Below are 20,919 nucleotides of genomic sequence, written 5' to 3' on the forward strand. Positions count from 1 at the left end.
CTCAGTTGGTTCCCCATATCTTTATATGGCCTCTCAGTTGGTTCCCAATATTTTTATATGGCCTCTCAGTTGGTTCCCCATATATTTATATCGCCTCTCAGTTGGTTCCCCATATCTTTACACGACCTCTCAGTTGGTTCCTCATATCTTTACACGACCTTTCAGTTGGTTCCCCATATCTTTATATGGTGTCTGAGTTGGTTCCCCTTATCTTTATATGGTCTCTGAGTTGGTTCCCCTTATCTTTACACGACCTCTCAGTTGGTTCCCCTTATCTTTACACGACCTCTCAGTTGGTTCCCCGTAGCTTTACACGACCTCTCAGTTGGTTCCCCATATCTGTATATGGCCTCTCAGTTGGTTCCCCATATCTTTATATGGTGTCTGAGTTGGTTCCCCGTATCTTTATATGGCCTCTCAGTTGATTCCCCATATCTTTACACGACCTCTCAGTTGATTCCCCATATCTTTATATGACCTCTCAGTTGATTCCCCATATCTTTATACGACCTTTCAGTTGGTTCCCCATATCTTTATATTGTCTCTGAGTTTGTTTCCAAAATATTTACACAACCTCACAGTTGGTTCCTCATATCTTTACAAGGCCTCTCAGTTGGTTCCTAACATCTTTATAGGTGAGGTGAGGTGAGGTGAGGTGAGGTGAGGTGAGGTGAGGTGAAATTGGGTTTAACGTCGTGCTTGAGAATATTTCGCTCATATGACGACGTGCCTGCGTGTGTATGTGTATGTGCGTCTGCTTGTACTAGCCCGTACTAGCTGGTTTTATAGTGCTAGCCCACTGAGATACCATGCCGCAGTGAAGCATGAGTACCCACACTCAGACACATTATACTGACTCCGAGCCGACCAGTCCTTGTTGTACCCATTAGTGCCGACCTCCAGACAGGGACCAACAAGTACCATATTTTAACGTCTTTTGGTATGACGCGGTCGGGGATCGAACCCGCGACCTTCCGCTCCCCAAAATCTTTATATGGCGTCTCAGTTGTTTCCCCATATATTTACATGGCCTCTCAGTTGTTTCCCCATATCTTTACATGGCCTCTCAGGTGTTTTCCCATATCTTTACATGGCCTCTCAGCTGTTTCCTCGTATCTGTCCATTGTCCCATAGTTAACTACATGTGACGACAAACACACGTCCCAATAGTCTATTCAATACAAGTGATCAGAACACATGCGGACTGCCATGGGAGTTTTGGGAGTGTTCTGATGTGTTGTGGGGTATTCAGGGTGGGTGAGCATCCCGAGGTCGGCGTGCTGTGTTATGTGATGGCGTGAGTTATGTCGGGGTTGAACGATTTCAGCGTTTCCAACATACGTTGGCCTCAGACTAAGAACATGTTAGGGAATGCAAGTCATCGTTGTTCCGCCGAGCGAAACAGATCACACGATCACTCGTGTTCATCAACCGTTAAATTCAAGCGTTGGGAATTCAAGCGTTCATGAATATATCCGTCAACCGGCTAGGTAGCCTGTTGAAGTCTGGGTTGGGAGATGACCTCACCGCCAAGGCTGGGACTGTTGCACTGAAGACTCGAGCTCAGTAAGCGGGTCTGTAGATAAGGTCAGTGTAATAATGCCTAGTATTTCGTATCAAACTAACTAGACGTGGCTGCACGACAACGTATCTGTAACATGTCTGAAGACAATACTTGTCTTGTAGTGTGTCCCAGGCCGTCCAACTAAATAGAATCATTCTGGGGCTGAAACACAATACAACAGTTTATATGATACTGCTTGACGAACTGTTGAGGTAAAAGTCGTCCCGAAATCAGTTCTCTAACAGTCAGTTATTTGGTGGAAGGATGTAATACTAGTACTTGTTCAATAAATCATCATCATCATCATCATCACCATCATCATCATCGTCATCATCATTTTTATTCTTAGGTCAAAGGTCAAAATAGAATAATTTTGCAATTTCGTGTACATGGCGGGTATTTATAATAATAGACCCTCGGGTTACATAACGTACGTTTCTCGGGAGACAAATAGTGAATGTGTGTCAGCAACTCCTTGATGGACCCCTGGAGTGTTGTATCCGTATACTTTCATATGGAATCCTAGACGGGACATTGTCTCGTTGTTGCCCTGACAGGCTAAACTTTGACAACTACTTTTCAATGTAATGATGTGTCGCATCGTACTATAACAAAGTTGACATCCATAAAGTAGCATGCGTTTCTTATTATTCATCAACTTCATAAATGCCAATTTAAAAGAAAACTAACCAAAGCTGACAAGATGCCCAATTAACACTAGTCTTGCTTATTAACAATGGGGAGCAAAGCTACAACGTCACATTTATCAAGATCGAAATTTGTGGCGTTGTTGCATAAGCCATTTCCAAGCTTTTTACCCTCAACAGCAACATCGCAGTAGTTAGTAACGATGTCACATTGTCGTGCTTGTATTTCGATTTTAAAATTGCTAACAAAGTATGATCTATATAATGATCGATGAATGTACCCACTGCTCGCAACAGTTACTACAGTGTATATACATGCTTACCTGACCTGCTTCGCTGTCTCTGTGCACTCTTGGGTCATCGGTTACCTGAAGGTTCATGTTGTAAATGGGGCGGTTGGGGTAGCCTAGTGGGTAAAGCGTTCGATGGTCATACCGAAGATCCGGGTTCGATTCCCCACATGGGTACAATGTGAAGCCATATTGCTGGAATATGGCTAGATGTTGGACTCGAGGCAGGTCACAGTCCAAGGCCCTTTGGTATTCGGTACTGGAGCGGTGGGGTAGCCTAGTGGTTAAAGCGTTTGTTCGCCACGTCGAAGACCCGGGTTCGATTCCCCACATGGGTACAATGTGTGAAGCCCATTTCTGGTGTCCCCAGACGTGATATTGTTAGAACATTGCTAAAGGCGGCGTAAAACCATACTCACTCACTCACTCATCGGTACTGGGCTGGGATCAATCGGCTTCAAAACGACCACAGGTTTCTGGACTCTTAGGGTCGCTTCGCTTCAACACAAATTGCTCGATCTGTGGGGAGCTCGAGCACACTCCCCTGATCCAATCCTCTCCGTAGTTCAGTTCACTCACTACAGACGTAAATGGCGAAAGGAAATGGCTAGTGAGTGAGTGAGTGAGTTATTATTTAACGTCACATCGGCAATATTGCAGCCATATCGTGACGAGGAAATGGCTAGGGACCCCGCGACATAAACGCTGGTGTTAATCTAAACAGAACACATTTAGACAGCTCGACTGCGTTGTTGCATTTTCACCCTTAGGTAATATCCCCAAACCATTACTCAAAGCGCGACTAAACGACAATTATTGAAAAACATTCTGGATTGTCGCAATGACGCGTTTCAGCGAATGTTGTCACTTTCCTAATGGGTTTGAAAGATCGACAACGCAGTATGTCCCTTCTAGACTTCCATAATTTCCCGACTTTCATGATCATTCGACAGAGTTGTCCTACTTGGACGCTACATAATTTATCAGCGACAGTTATACGGGATGGCTTCTCACTTGGTGTGACGGTTCAGGAGAGATTATATATATATTGCTAGTGTTTGTCAGCCACAAAGAGTAGCTCGATGTCAGAGGTATGTAGAAACCATCACAACTTGAACAGAGAGTGTATGTTAGTCAGTCAGCAATCTTGTCGGTCTGCCTCAGTTCCGGGTGGATGGGCCGCATCACTGTGAGGATGAACAATTGTACAATGTGCTGAGTGATTGTACGTCACTGTGTGGATGAACAATTGTAGAATGTGGTGAGTGATTGTATGTCACTGTGTGGATGAACAATTGTAGAATGTGCTGAGTGATTGTACGTCACTGTGTGGATGAACAATTGTAGAATGTGCTGAGTGATTGTACGTCACTGTGTGGATGAACACTTGTAGAATGTGGTGAGTGATTGTAAGTCACTGTGTGGATGAACAATTGTAGAATGTGCTGAGTGATTGTACGTCACTGTGTGGATGAACAATTGTAGAATGTGGTGAGTGATTGTATGTCACTGTGTGGATGAACAATTGTAGAATGTGGTGAGTGATTGTACGTCCCTGTGTGGATGAACAATTCTAGAATGTGCTGACTGATTGTACGTCACTATGTAGATGAACAATTGGAGAATGGTAATAGGGATTTTACCTCACTGTGTGGATAAACAATTGCAGAAAGTGCTGGGTGATTGCACCTTACTGTGTGGATGAACAATTGCAGAATGTGCTGAGTTATTGTAAGTCACTGTGTGGATGAACAGTTCTAGAATGTGGTGAGTGATTGTAAGTCACAGTGTGGATTAACAATTCTAGAATGTGGTGAGTGATTGTACGTCACTGTGTGGATGAACAATTGTAGAATGTGCTAGGTGATTGTACGTCACTGTGTGGATGAACAATTGTAGAATGTGCTGAGTGATTGTACGTCACTGTGTGGATGAACAATTGTAGAATGTGGTGAGTGATTGTAAGTCACAGTGTGGATGAACAATTCTAGAATGTGGTGAGTGATTGTACATCACTGTGTGGATAAACAATTGTAGAATGGTCCGAGGGATTGTTCCTCACTGGGAGGATAAACAATTGTGGTATGTGCTGGGTGATTGTACCTCACTGTGTTGATGAACAATTGTAGAATGTGGCGAGTGATTGTGAGTCACTGTGTGGATGAACAAATGTAGAATGTGGTGAGTGATTGCACCTCACTGTGTGGATGAACAATTGTAGAATGTGCTGAGTTATTGTAAGTCACTGTGTGGATGAACAGTTCTGGAATGTGGTGAGTGATTGTAAGTCACTGTGTGGATGAACAATTGTAGAATGTGCTGGGTGATTGTACGTCATTGTGTGGATCAACAATTGTAGAATGTGGTGAGTGATTGTAAGTCACAGTGTGGATGAACAATTCTAGAATGTGGTGAGTGACTGTACATCACTGTGTGGATAAACAATTGTAGAATGGTCCGAGGATTGTTCCTCACTGGGAGGATAAACAATTGTGGTATGTGCTGGGTGATTGTACCTCACTGTGTTGATGAACAAATGTAGAATGTGGCGAGTGATTGTGAGTCACTGTGAGGATGAACAAATGTAGAATGTGGTGAGTGATTGCACCTCACTGTGTGGATGAACAATTGTAGAATGTGCTGGGTGATTGTACGTCATTGTGTGGATCAACAATTGTAGAATGTGGTGAGTGATTGTAAGTCACTGTGTGGATGAACAATTGTAGAATGTGGTGAGTGATTGTACGTCACTGTGTGGATGAACAATTGTAGAATGTGCAGGAGTGATTGTACGTCATTGTGTGGATGAACAATTGCAGAATGTGCTGTGTGATTGTACGTCACAGTGTGGTTGAACAATTGTACAAATGTGGTGAGTGATTGTAAGTCACTGTGTGGATGAACAGTTGTAGAATGTGCTCAGTGATTGTACGTCACTGTGTCGATGAACAATTGTAGAATGTGGCGAGTGATTGTGAGTCACTGTGTGGATGAACAAATGTAGAATGTGGTGAGTGATTGCACCTCACTGTGTGGATGAACAATTGTAGAATGTGCTGAGTTATTGTAAGTCACTGTGTGGATGAACAGTTCTGGAATGTGGTGAGTGATTGTAAGTCACTGTGTGGATGAACAATTGTAGAATGTGCTGGGTGATTGTACGTCATTGTGTGGATCAACAATTGTAGAATGTGGTGAGTGATTGTAAGTCACAGTGTGGATGAACAATTCTAGAATGTGGTGAGTGATTGTACATCACTGTGTGGATAAACAATTGTAGAATGGTCAGAGGGATTGTTCCTCACTGGGAGGATAAACAATTGTGGTATGTGCTGGGTGATTGTACCTCACTGTGTTGATGAGCAATTGTAGAATGTGGCGAGTGATTGTGAGTCACTGTGTGGATGAACAAATGTAGAATGTGGTGAGTGATTGTACCTCACTGTGTGGATGAACAGTTCTGGAATGTGGTGAGTGATTGTAAGTCACTGTGTGGATGAACAATTGTAGAATGTGCTGGGTGATTGTAAGTCATTGTGTGGATCAACAATTGTAGAATGTGGTGAGTGATTGTAAGTCACTGTGTGGATGAACAATTGTAGAATGTGGTGAGTGATTGTACGTCACTGTGTGGATGAACAATTGTAGAGTGTGCAGGGTGATTGTACGTCATTGTGAGGATGAACAATTGCAGAATGTGCTGTGTGATTGTACGTCACTGTGTGGTTGAACAATTGTACAATGTGGTGAGTGATTGTAAGTCACTGTGTGGATGAACAGTTGTAGAATGTGCTCAGTGATTGTACGTCACTGTGTGGATGAACAATTGTAGAATGTGCTGAGTGATTGTAAGTCACTGTGAGGATGAACAATTGTAGAATGCGCAGAGTGATTGTACGTCACTGTGAGGATAAACAATTGTAGAATGGTCAGAGGGATTGTACCTCACTGTGTGGATAAACAATTGTGGTATGTGCTGGGTGATTGCACCTCACTGTGTGGATTAACAATTGTAGAATGTGGTGAGTGATTGTAAGTCACTGTGTGGATGAACAATTGTAGAATGTGCTGACTGATTGTACGCCATTGTGTGGATGAACAATTGTAGAATGTGGTGAGTGATTGTACGTCACTGTATGGATGAACAAATGTAGAATGTGGTGAGTGATTGTAAGTCACTGTGTGGATGAACAATTGTAGAATGTGCTGAGTGATTGTATGTCACTGTCTGGATAAACAATTGTAGAATGTGCTGACTGATTGTACGTCATTGTGTTGATCAACAATTATAGAATGTGCTGAGTGATTGTAAGTCACTGTCTGGATGAACATTTCTAGAATGTGCTGAGTGATTGTAAGTCACTGTGTGGATGAACAATTCTAGAATGTGGTGAGTGATTGTACGTCACAGGGTGGATGAACAATTCTAGAATGTGGTGAGTGATTGTACATCACTGTGTGGATAAACAATTGTAGAATGGTCAGAGGGATTGTACCTCACTGGGAGGATAAACAATTGTGGTATGTGCTGGGTGATTGTTCCTCACTGTGTGGATGAACAATTGTAGAATGTGGTGAGTTATTGTACGTCACTGTGTGGATGAACAATTGAAGAATGTGCTGAGTGATAGTAACTCACTGTGTGGATGAACAATTATAAAATGCGCTGAGTGATTGTAAGTGACTGTGTGGATGAACAATTCTAAAATGTGGTTAGTGATTGTACGTCACTGTGTTGATAAACAATTTTAGAAGGGTCAGAGGGATTGTACCTCACTGTGTGGACAAACAATTGTGGTATGTGCTGGATGATTGTACCTCACTGTGTGGATGAACAATTGTAGAATGTGGTGAGTGATTGTAAGTCACTGTGTGGATGAACAATTGTAGAATGTGGTGAGTGATTGTACGTCACTGTGTGGATGAACAATTGCAGAATGTGGTGAGTGATTGTACGTCACTGTGTGGTTGAACAATTGTACAATGTGGTGAGTGATTGTAAGTCACTGTGTGGATGAACAATTGTAGAATGTGGTGAGTGATTGTACGTCACTGTGTGGATGAACAATTGTAGAATGTGGTGAGTGATTGTACGTCACTGTGTGGATGAACAATTGTAGAATGCGCTGAGTGATTGTAAGTCACTGTGTGGATGAACAATTGTAGAATGTGGTGAGTGATTGTACGTCACTGTGTGGATAAACAATTGTAGAATGGTCAGAGGGATTGTACCTCACTGTGAGGATAAACAATTGTGGTATGTGCTGGGTGATTGTACCTCACTGTGTGGATGAACAATTGTAGAATGTGGTGAGTGATTGTAAGTCACTGTGTGGATGAACAATTGTAGAATGTGCTGAGTGATTGTACGTCATTGTGTGGATGAACAATTCTAGAATGTGGTGAGTGATTGTACGTCATTGTGTGGATCAACAATTGTAGAATGTGCTAAGTGATTGTACCTCACTGTGTACTTGAACAATTTTAGAAAGTGGTGAGTGATTGTAAGTCACCGTGTGGATGAACAATTGTAGAATGTGGAGAGCGATTGTACGTCACTGTGTGGATGAACACTTGTAGAATGTGCTGGGAGATTGTACGTATTTTGCGGATGAACAGTTGAAGAATGTGCTGTGTGATTGTACGTCACTGTATGGTTGAACAATTGTAGAATGTGGTGAGCGATTGTAAGTCACTGTGTGGATGAACAATTGTAGAATGTGCTGAGTGATTGTACGTCACTCAGTTGTTGAACAATTGTAGAATGTGGAGAGTGACTGTACGTCACTGTGAGGTTGAACAATTGTAGAATGTGGTGACTGATTGTACGTCACTATGTGGATGAACAATTGGAGAATGGTCCGAGGGATTGTACCTCACTGTGTGGATAATAAATTGTGGCATGTGCTGGGTGATTGTACCTCACTGTGTGGATGAACAATTGTAGAATGTGCTGACTGATTGTAAGTCACTGTGTGGATGAACAATTGTAGAATGTGCAGAGTGATTGTACGTCACTGTGTGGATGAACAATTGTAGAATGTGCTGAGTGATTGTACGCCATTGTGTGGATGAACAATTGTAGAATGTGCTGAGTGATTGTACGTCACTGTATAGATGAACAAATGTAGAATGTGGTGAGTGATTATAAGTCACTGTGTGGATGAACAATTGGAGAATGTGCTGAGTGATTGTACGTCACAGTGTGGATGAACAATTGTAGAATGTGGTGAGTGATTGTAAGCGCGACTAAACGACAATTATTGAAAAACATTCTGGATTGTCGCAATGACGCGTTTCAGCGAATGTTGTCACTTTCCTAATGGGTTTGAAAGATCGACAACGCAGTATGTCCCTTCTAGACTTCCATAATTTCCCGACTTTCATGATCATTCGACAGAGTTGTCCTACTTGGACGCTACATAATTTATCAGCGACAGTTATACGGGATGGCTTCTCACTTGGTGTGACGGTTCAGGAGAGATTATATATATATTGCTAGTGTTTGTCAGCCACAAAGGGTAGCTCGATGTCAGAGGTATGTAGAAACCATCACAACTTGAACAGAGAGTGTATGTTAGTCAGTTAGCAATCTTGTGGGTCTGCCTCAGCTCCGGGTGGATGGGCCGGATCACTGTGAGGATGAACAATTGTACAATGTGCTGAGTGATTGTACGTCACTGTCTGGATGAACAATTGTAGAATGTGGTGAGTGATTGTACGCCATTGTGTGGATGAACAATTGTAGAATGTGGTGAGTGATTTTACGTCACTGTAAGGATGAACAAATGTAGAATGTGGTGAGTGATTGCACCTCACTGTTTGGATGAACAATTGTAGAATGTGCTGAGTTATTGTAAGTCACTGTGTGGATGAACAGTTCTGGAATGTGGTGAGTGATTGTAAGTCACTGTGTGGATGAACAATTGTAGAATGTGCTGGGTGATTGTACGTCATTGTGTGGATCAACAATTGTAGAATGTGGTGAGTGATTGTAAGTCACTGTGTGGATGAACAATTCAAGAATGTGGTGAGTGATTGTACGTCAGTGTGTGGATGAACAATTGCAGAATGTGCTTAGTGATTGTACGTCACTGTGTGGTTGAACAATTGTAGAATGTGGTGAGTGATTGTAAGTCACTGTGTGGATGAACAGTTGTAGAATGTGGTGAGTGATTGTACGTCACTGTGTGGATGAACAATGGTAGAATGTTTCTGAGTGATTGTACGTCACTGTGAGGATAAACAATTGTAGAATGTGGTGAGTGATTGTACGTCACTGTGTGGATGAACAATTGTAGAATGTGGTGAGTGATTGTACGTCACTGTGTGGATAAACATTGGTAGAATGGTCAGAGGGATTGTACCTCACTGTGTGGATAAACAATTGTGGTATGTGCTGGGTGATTGTACCTCACTGTGTGGATGAACAATTGTAGAATGTGGTGAGTGATTGTAAGTCACTGTGTGGATGAACAATTGTAGAATGTGCTGAGTGATTGTACGTCATTGTGTGGATGAACAATTCTAGAATGTGGTGAGTGATTGTACGTCATTGTGTGGATCAACAATTGTAGAATGTGCTAAGTGATTGTACCTCACTGTGTACTTGAACTGTTTTAGAAAGTGGTGAGTGATTGTAAGTCACCGTGTGGATGAACAGTTGTAGAATGTGGAGAGTGGTTGTACGTCACTGTGTGGATGAACAATTTGTAGAATGTGTCCGAGTGATTGTACCTCACAGTGTGGATGAACAATTGTAGAATGTGCTGGGTGATTGTGTATTGGCACGTCACTGTGTGGATGAACAATTGTAGAATGTGCTGACTGATTGTAAGTCACTGTGTGGATGAACAATTGTAGAATGTGCAGAGTGATTGTACGTCACTGTGTGGATGAACAATTGTAGAATGTGGTGAGTGATTGTACGCCATTGTGTGGATGAACAATTGTAGAATGTGCTGAGTGATTGTACGTCACTGTATAGATGAACAAATGTAGAATGTGGTGAGTGATTATAAGTCACTGTGTGGATGAACAATTGGAGAATGTGCTGAGTGATTGTACGTCACAGTGTGGATGAACAATTGTAGAATGTGGTGAGTGATTGTAAGCGCGACTAAACGACAATTATTGAAAAACATTCTGGATTGTCGCAATGACGCGTTTCAGCGAATGTTGTCACTTTCTAATGGGTTTGAAAGATCGACAACGCAGTATGTCCCTTCTAGACTTCCATAATTTCCCGACTTTCATGATCATTCGACAGAGTTGTCCTACTTGGACGCTACATAATTTATCAGCGACAGTTATACGGGATGGCTTCTCACTTGGTGTGACGGTTCAGGAGAGATTATATATATATTGCTAGTGTTTGTCAGCCACAAAGGGTAGCTCGATGTCAGAGGTATGTAGAAACCATCACAACTTGAACAGAGAGTGTATGTTAGTCAGTTAGCAATCTTGTGGGTCTGCCTCAGCTCCGGGTGGATGGGCCGGATCACTGTGAGGATGAACAATTGTACAATGTGCTGAGTGATTGTACGTCACTGTGTGGATGAACAATTGTAGAATGTGCTGAGTGATTGTACGCCATTGTGTGGATGAACAATTGTAGAATGTGGTGAGTGATTTTACGTCACTGTAAGGATGAACAAATGTAGAATGTGGTGAGTGATTGCACCTCACTGTTTGGATGAACAATTGTAGAATGTGCTGAGTTATTGTAAGTCACTGTGTGGATGAACAGTTCTGGAATGTGGTGAGTGATTGTAAGTCACTGTGTGGATGAACAATTGTAGAATGTGCTGGGTGATTGTACGTCATTGTGTGGATCAACAATTGTAGAATGTGGTGAGTGATTGTAAGTCACTGTGTGGATGAACAATTCAAGAATGTGGTGAGTGATTGTACGTCAGTGTGTGGATGAACAATTGCAGAATGTGCTTAGTGATTGTACGTCACTGTGTGGTTGAACAATTGTAGAATGTGGTGAGTGATTGTAAGTCACTGTGTGGATGAACAGTTGTAGAATGTGGTGAGTGATTGTACGTCACTGTGTGGATGAACAATGGTAGAATGTTTCTGAGTGATTGTACGTCACTGTGAGGATAAACAATTGTAGAATGTGGTGAGTGATTGTACGTCACTGTGTGGATGAACAATTGTAGAATGTGGTGAGTGATTGTAAGTCACTGTGTCTATGAACAGTTCTAGAATGTGGAGAGTGATTGTAAGTCACTGTGTTGATGAACAATTGTAGAATGTGCTGAGTGATTGTAAGTCACTGTGTGGATGAACAATTGTAGAATGTGGTGAGTGATTGTACGTCACTGTGTGGATGAACAATTGTAGAATGTGGTGAGTGATTGTACGTCACTGTGTGGATGAACAATTGTAGAATGTGCTGAGTGATTGTACGTCACTATGTGGATGAACAATTCTAGAATGTGGTGAGTGATTGTACGTCACTGTGTGGATAAACATTGGTAGAATGGTCAGAGGGATTGTACCTCACTGGGAGGATAAACAATTGTGGTATGTGCTGGGTGATTGTACCTCACTGTGTGGATGAACAATTGTAGAATGTGGTGAGTGATTGTAAGTCACTGTGTGGATGAACAATTGTAGAATGTGGTGAGTGATTGTACGTCACTGTGTGGATGAACAATTGTAGAATGTGCTGAGTGATTGTACGTCATTGTGTTGATGAACAATTGTAGAATGTGCTGAGTGATTGTAAGTCACTGTGTGGATGAACAATTGTAGAATGTGGTGAGTGATTGTAAGTCACTGTGTGGATGAACAATTGTAGAATGTGCTGAGTGATTGTACGTCACTGTGTGGATGAACAATTGTAGAATGTGTTGAGTGATTGTACGTCACTGTGTGGATGAACAATTGTAGAATGTGCTGAGTCATAGTAACTCACTGTGTGGATGAACAATTATAGAATGCGCTGAGTGATTGTAAGTGACTGTGCGGATGAACAATTCTAAAATGTGGTTAGTGATTGTACGTCACTGTGTTGATAAACAATTGTAGAATGGTCAGAGTGATTGTACCTCACTGTGTGGATGAACAATTGTAGAATGTGCTGGATGATTGTACCTCACTGTGTGGATGAACAATTGTAGAATGTGGTGAGTGATTGTAAGTCACTGTGTTAATGAACAATTGTAGAATGTGGTGAGTGATTGTACGTCACTGTGTGGATGAACAATTGTAGAATGTGCTGAGTGATTGTACGTCATTGTGTGGATGAACAATTGCAGAAATGGTGAGTGATTGTAAGTCACTGTGTGGATGAACAATTGTAGAATGTGGTGAGTGATTGTACGTCACTGTGTGGATGAACAATTGTAGAATGTGGTGAGTGATTGTACGTCACTGTGTGGATGAACAATTGTAGAATGCGCTGAGTGATTGTAAGTCACTGTATGGATGAACAATTGTAGAATGTGGTGAGTGATTGTACGTCACTGTGTGGATAAACAATTGTAGAATGGTCAGAGGGATTGTACCTCACTGTGTGGATAAACAATTGTAGAATGTGCTGACTGATTGTACGCCATTGTGTGGATGAACAATTGTAGAATGTGCTGAGTGATTGTACGTCACTGTGTGGATGAACAATTGTAGAATGTGCTGAGTGATTGTATGTCACTGTCTGGATAAACAGTTGTAGAATGTGCTGAGTGATTGTAAGTCATTGTGTTGATCAACAATTGTAGAATGTGCTGAGTGATTGTAAGTCACTGTGTGGATGAACATTTCTAGAATGTGGTGAGTGATTGTAAGTCACTGTGTGGATGAACAATTCTAGAATGCGGTGAGTGATTGTACGTCACAGTGTGGATGAACAATTGTTGAATGGTCAGAGGGATTGTACCTCACTGGGAGTATAAACAATTGTGGTATGTGCTGGGTGATTGTACCTCACTGTGTGGATGAACAATTGTAGAATGTGCTGAGTGATTGTATGTCACTGTCTGGATAAACAGTTGTAGAATGTGCTGAGTGATTGTACGTCATTGTGTTGATGAACAATTGTAGAATGTGCTGAGTGATTGTAAGTCACTGTCTGGATGAACATTTCTAGAATGTGGTGAGTGATTGTAAGTCACTGTGTGGATGAACAATTCTAGAATGTGGTGAGTGATTGTACGTCACAGTGTGGATGAACAATTGTAGAATGGTCAGAGGGATTGTACCTCACTGGGAGGATAAACAATTGTGGTATGTGCTGGGTGATTGTACCTCACTGTGTGGATGAACAATTGTAGAATGTGGTGAGTGATTGTAAGTCACTGTGTGGATGAACAATTGTAGAATGTGGTGAGTGATTGTACGTCACTGTGTGGATGAACAATTGTAGAATGTGCTGGGTGATTGTACGCCATTGTGTGGATGAACAATTGCAGAATGTGGTGAGTTCTTGTAAATCACTGTATGGATGAACAATTGTAGAATGTGGTAGTGATTGTAAGTCACTGTGTGGATGAACAATTGTAGAATGTGCTGAGTGATTGTACGTCACTGTGTGGATGAACAATTGTAGAATGTGCTGAGTGATTGTAACGTCACTGTGTGGATGAACAATTGTAGAATGTGCTGAGTGATTGTAAGTCACTGTGTGGATGAACAATTATAGAATGTGCTGAGTGATTGTAGTCACTGTGCGGATGAACAATTGTAGAATGTGGTTAGTGATTTGTACGTCACTGTGTTGATAAACAATTGTAGAATGGTCAGAGGGATTGTACGTCACTGAGTGGACAAACAATTGTGGTATGTGCTGGGTGATTGTACCTCACTGTGTGGATGAACAATTGTAGAATGTGGTGAGTGATTGTAAGTCACTGTGTGGATGAACAATTGTAGAATGTGGTGAGTGATTGTACCTCACTGTGTGGATGAACAATTGTAGAATGTACTGCGTGATTGTACGTCATTGTGTGGATGAACAATTGTAGAATGTGGTGAGTGATTGTACGTCACTGTGTGGATGAACAATTGTAGAATGTGGTGAGTGATTGTAAGTCACTGTGTGGATGAACAGTTGTAAAATGTGGTGAGTGATTGTACGTCACTGTGTGGATGAACAATTGTAGAAATGGCTGAGTGATTGTACGTCACTGTGTGGATGAACAATTGTAGAATGTGCTGAGTCATAGTAACGTCACTGTGTGGATGAACAATTATAGAATGTGCTGAGTGAGTGATTGTAAGTCACTGTGTGGATGAACAATTCTAGAATGTGGTTAGTGATTGTACGTCACTGTGTTGATAAACAATTGTAGAATGGTCAGAGGGATTGTACCTCACTGGTGTGGATGAACAATTGTGGTATGTGCTGGATGATTGTACCTCACTGTGTGGATGAACAATTGTAGAATGTGGTGAGTGATTGTAAGTCACTGTGTTGATGAACAATTGTAGAATGTGGTGAGTGATTGTACGTCACTGTGTGGATGAACAATTGTAGAATGTACTGCGTGATTGTACGTCATTGTGTGGATGAACAATTGCAGAATGTGCATAGTGATTGTACGTCACTGTGTGGTTAAACAATTGTACAATGTGGTGAGTGATTGTAAGTCACTGTGTGGATGAACAGTTGTAAAATGTGGTGAGTGATTGTACGTCTCTGTGTGGATGAACAATTGTAAAATGTGGTGAGTGATTGTACCTCACTGTGTGGATGAACAATTGTAGAATGCGCTGAGTGATTGTAAGTCACTGTGTGGATGAACAATTGTAGAATGTGGTGAGTGATTGTAAGTCACTGTGTGGATGAACAATTGTAGAATGTGCTGAGTGATTGTACGTCACTGTGTTGATGAACAATTGTAGAATGTGCTGAGTGATTGTACGTCACTGTGTGGATGAACAATTGTAGAATGTGGTGACTGATTGTACGTCACTATGTGGATGAACAATTGGAGAATGGTCCGAGGAATTGTACGTCACTGTGTGGATGAACAATTGTAGAATGTGTTGGGTTATTGTAAGCGCGACTAAACGACAATTATTGAAAAACATTCTGGATTGTCGCAATGACGCGTGTCAGCGAATGTTGTCACTTTCCTAATGGGTTTGAAAGATCGACGACGCAGTATGTCCCTTCTAGACTTCCATAATTTCCCGACTTTCATGATCATTCGACAGAGTTGTCCTACTTGGACGCTACATAATTCATCAGCGACAGTTATACGGGATGGCTTCTCACTTGGTGTGACGGTTCAGGAGAGATTATATATATATTGCTAGTGTTTGTCAGCCACAAAGAGTAGCTCGATGTCAGAGGTATGTAGAAACCATCACAACTTGAACAGAGAGTGTATGTTAGTCAGTTAGCAATCTTGTGGGTCTGCCTCAGCTCCGGGTGGATGGGCCGCATCACTGTGAGGATGAACAATTGTACAATGTGCTGAGTGATTGTACGTAACTGTCTGGATGAACAATTGTACAATGTGCTGAGTGATTGTACGTCACTGTGCGGATGAACAATTGTAGAATGTGCTATGTAATTGTACGTCACTGTGTGCATGAACAATTGTAGAATGTGGTGAGTGATTGTAAGTCACTGTGTCTATGAACAATTCTAGAACTCACTGAGTGATTGTAAGTCACTGTGTTGATGAACAATTGTAGAATGTGCTGAGTGATTGTAAGTCACTGTGTGGATGAACAATTGTAGAATGTGGTGAGTGATTGTACCTCACTGTGTGGATGAACAATTGTAGAATGTGCTGACTGATTGTACGCCATTGTGTGGATGAACAATTGTAGAATGTGCTGAGTGATTGTACGTCACTGTGTGGATGAACAATTGTAGAGTGTGCTGAGTGATTGTATGTCATTGTGTTGATCAACAATTGTAGAATGTGCTGAGTGATTGTAAGTCACTGTCTGGATGAACATTTCTAGAATGTGGTGAGTGATTGTAAGTCACTGTGTGGATGAACAATTCTAGAATGTGGTGAGTGATTGTACGTCACAGTGTGGATGAACAATTGTAGAATGGTCAGAGGGATTGTACCTCACTGGGAGGATAAACAATTGTGGTATGTGCTGGGTGATTGTACCTCACTGTGTGGATTTACAATTGTAGAATGTGGTGAGTGATTGTAAGTCACTGTGTGGATGAACAATTGTAGAATGTGGTGAGTTATTGTACGTCACAGTGTGGATGAACAATTGTAGAATGCTGGGTGATTGTACGCCATTGTGTTGATGAACAATTGTAGAATGTGGTGAGTTATTGTAAATCACTGTATGGATGAACAAATGTAGAATGTGGTGAATGATTGTAAGTCACTGTGTGGATGAACAATTGTAGAATGTGCTGAGTGATTGTACGTCACTGTCTGGATGAACAATTGTAGAATGTGTTGAGCGATGTGTACGTCACTGTGTGGATGAACAATTGTAGAATGTGCTGAGTCATAGTAACTCACTGTGTGGATGAACAATTATAGAATGCGCTGATGATTGTAAGTGACTGTGCGGATGAACAATTCTAAAATGTGGTTAGTGATTGTACGTCACTGTGTTGATAAACAATTGTAGAAGGGTCGGAGGATTGTACGTCCCTGAGTGGACAAACAATTGTGGTATGTGCTGGATGATTGTACCTCACTGTGTGGATGAACAATTGTAGAATGTGGTGAGTGATTGTAAGTCACTGTGTTAATGAACAATTGTAGAATGTGGTGAGAGTGATTGTACCTCACTGTGTGGATGAACAATTGTGGAATGTACTGCGTGATTGTACGTCATTGTGTGGATGAACAATTGCAGAATGTGCATAGTGATTGTACGTCACTGTGTGGTTGAACAATTGTACAATGTGGTGAGTGATTGTAAGTCACTGTGTGGATGAACAGTTGTAGAAAATGTGGTGAGTGATTGTACGTCACTGTGTGGATGAACAATTGTAGAATGTGGTGAGTGATTGTACGTCACTGTGTGGATGAACAATTGTAGAATGCGCTGAGTGATTGTAAGTCACTGTATGGATGAACAATTGTAGAATGTGGTGAGTGATTGTACGTCACTGTGTGGATAAACAATTGTAGAATGGTCTGAGGGATTGTACCTCACTGTGTGGATAAACAATTGTAGAATGTGCTGACTGATTGTACGCCATTGTGTGGATGAACAATTGTAGAATGTGCTGAGTGATTGTACGTCACTGTGTGGATGAACAATTGTAGAATGTGCTGAGTGATTGTACGTCACTGTGTGGATAAACAATTGTAGAATGTGCTGAGTGATTGTACGTCATTGTGTGGATCAACAATTGTAGAATGTGCTGAGTGATTGTAAGTCACTGTGTGGATGAACAATTGTAGAGTGTGCTGAGTGATTGTATGTCATTGTGTTGATCAACAATTGTAGAATGTGCTGAGTGATTGTAAGTCACTGTCTGGATGAACATTTCTAGAATGTGGTGAGTGATTGTAAGTCACTGTGTGGATGAACAATTCTAGAATGTGGTGAGTGATTGTACGTCACAGTGTGGATGAACAATTGTAGAATGGTCAGAGGGATTGTACCTCACTGGGAGGATAAACAATTGTGGTATGTGCTGGGTGATTGTACCTCACTGTGTGGATGAACAATTGTAGAATGTGGTGAGTGATTGTGAGTCACTGTGTGGATGAACAATTGTAGAATGTGGTGAGTTATTGTACGTCACAGTGTGGATGAACAATTGTAGAATGTGCTGGGTGATTGTACGCCATTGTGTTGATGAACAATTGTAGAATGTGGTGAGTTATTGTAAATCACTGTATGGATGAACAAATGTAGAATGTGGTGAATGATTGTAAGTCACTGTGTGGATGAACAATTGTAGAATGTGCTGAGTGATTGTACGTCACTGTCTGGATGAACAATTGTAGAATGTGGTGAGCGATTGTACGTCACTGTGTGGATGAACAATTGTAGAATGTGCTGAGTCATAGTAACTCACTGTGTGGATGAACAATTATAGAATGCGCTGAGTGATTGTAAGTGACTGTGCGGATGAACAATTCTAAAATGTGGTTAGTGATTGTACGTCACTGTGTTGATAAACAATTGTAGAAGGGTCAGAGGGATTGTACCTCCCTGAGTGGACAAACAATTGTGGTATGTGCTGGATGATTGTACCTCACTGTGTGGATGAACAATTGTAGAATGTGGTGAGTGATTGTAAGTCACTGTGTTAATGAACAATTGTAGAATGTGGTGAGTGATTGTACCTCACTGTGTGGATGAACAATTGTAGAATGTACTGCGTGATTGTACGTCATTGTGTGGATGAACAATTGCAGAATGTGCATAGTGATTGTACGTCACTGTGTGGTTGAACAATTGTACAATGTGGTGAGTGATTGTAAGTCACTGTGTGGATGAACAGTTGTAAAATGTGGTGAGTGATTGTACGTCACTGTGTGGATGAACAATTGTAGAATGTGGTGAGTGATTGTACGTCACTGTGTGGATGAACAATTGTAGAATGCGCTGGAGTGATTGTAAGTCACTGTATGGATGAACAATTGTAGAATGTGGTGAGTGATTGTACGTCACTGTGTGGATAAACAATTGTAGAATGGTCTGAGGGATTGTACCTCACTGTGTGGATAAACAATTGTAGAATGTGCTGACTGATTGTACGCCATTGTGTGGATGAACAATTGTAGAATGTGCTGAGTGATTGTACGTCACTGTGTGGATGAACAATTGTAGAATGTGCTGAGTGATTGTATGTCACTGTGTGGATAAACAGTTGTAGAATGTGCTGAGTGATTGTACGTCATTGTGTGGATCAACAATTGTAGAATGTGCTGAGTGATTGTAAGTCACTGTGTGGATGAACAATTTAGAATAATGCGGTTAGTGATTGTACGTCACAGTGTGGATGAACAATTGTTGAATGGTCAGAGGAAGATTGTACCTCACTGGGAGTATAAACAATTGTGGTATGTGCTGAGTGATTGTACACTCACTGTGTGGATGAACAATTGTTGAATGTGCTGAGTGATTGTATGTCACTGTCTGGGTAAACAATTGTAGAATGTGCTGAGTGATTGTACGTCATTGTGTGGATCAACAATTGTAGAATGTGCTGAGTGATTGTAAGTCACTGTGTTGATGAACAATTGTAGAATGTGCTGAGTGATTGTACGTCACTGTGTGGATGAACAATTGTAGAATGTGCTGAGTGATTGTACGTCACTGTGTGGATGAACAATTGTAGAATGTGCTGAGTGATTGTAAGTCACTGTGTGGATGAACAATTGTAGAATGTGGTGAGTGAGTGATTGTACGTCACTGTGTGGATGAACAATTGTAGAATGTAGGTTGTGGTTAGTGATTGTACCTCACTGTGTGGATGAACAATTGTAGAATGTGCTGAGTGATTGTAAGTCACTGTGTGGATGAACAATTGTAGAATGTGCTGAGTGATTGTAAGTCACTGTGTGGATGAACAATTGTAGAATGTGCTGAGTGATTGTACGTCACTGTGTTGATGAACAATTGTAGAATGTGGAGAGTGATTGCACGTCACTGTGTGGATGAACAATTGTAGAATGTGGTGACTGATTGTACCTCACTATGTGGATGAACAATTGTAGAATGGTGGAGAGTGATTGTACGTCACTGTGTGGATGAACAATTGTAGAATGTGGTGAGTTATTGTAAGCGTGACTAAACGACAATTATTGAAAAACATTCTGGATTGTCGCAATGACGCGTTTCAGCGAATGTTGTCACTTTCCTAATGGGTTTGAAAGATCGACAACGCAGTATGTCCCTTCTAGACTTCCATAATTTCCCGACTTTGGATGATCATTCGACAGAGTTGTCCCTACTTGGACGCTACACAATTCATCAGCGACAGTTATACGGGATGGCTTCTCACTTGGTGTGACGGTTCAGGAGAGATTATATATATATTGCTAGTGTTTGTCAGCCACAAAAGAGTAGCCTCGATGTCAGAGGTATGTAGAACAGAAACCATCACAACTCCTGAACATGAGATGATGTGTATGTTAGTCAGTTAGTAATCTCTAGAATGTGTGTGAATCTTGTGGTCTGCCTCATATGAACAATTGTGGTATGGTGCTGAGTGATTGTACGTCACTGTGTGGATGAACAATTGTAGAATGTGCTGAGTGATTGTACGTCACTGTGTGGATGAACAATTGTAGAATGTGCTGAGTGATTGTACGTCACTGTGTGGATGAACAATTGTAGAATGTGCTGAGTGATTGTACGTCACTGTGTGATGAACAATTGTAGAATGTGGTGAGTGATTGTAAGTCACTGTGTGGATGAACAATTCTAGAATGTGGTGAGTGATTGTAAGTCACTGTGTGGATGAACAATTGTAGAATGTGGTGAGTGATTGTAAGTCACTGTG

At 41.4% G+C, this 20,919-nt stretch overlaps 1 protein-coding gene across 1 annotated transcript in view; it reads left to right on the forward strand.

Annotated features, from left to right (window-relative positions):
- Positions 1-1,437: 1,437 nt before the first annotated feature.
- Positions 1,438-20,919, forward strand: part of LOC124292547 (putative defense protein 3) — a 47,095-nt gene continuing 27,613 nt past the window's right edge. Inside the window, exon 1 of the mRNA XM_046729682.1 lies at positions 1,438-1,587. The gene's annotated coding sequence lies outside the window, so the exon portion shown is untranslated. The remainder of the gene's footprint in view (positions 1,588-20,919) is intronic.

Source organism: Haliotis rubra, unplaced genomic scaffold, assembly GCF_003918875.1.
Source record: "Haliotis rubra isolate DU_JTF1 unplaced genomic scaffold, ASM391887v1 Scf52, whole genome shotgun sequence".
NCBI classification, from domain to species: domain Eukaryota; kingdom Metazoa; phylum Mollusca; class Gastropoda; order Lepetellida; family Haliotidae; genus Haliotis; species Haliotis rubra.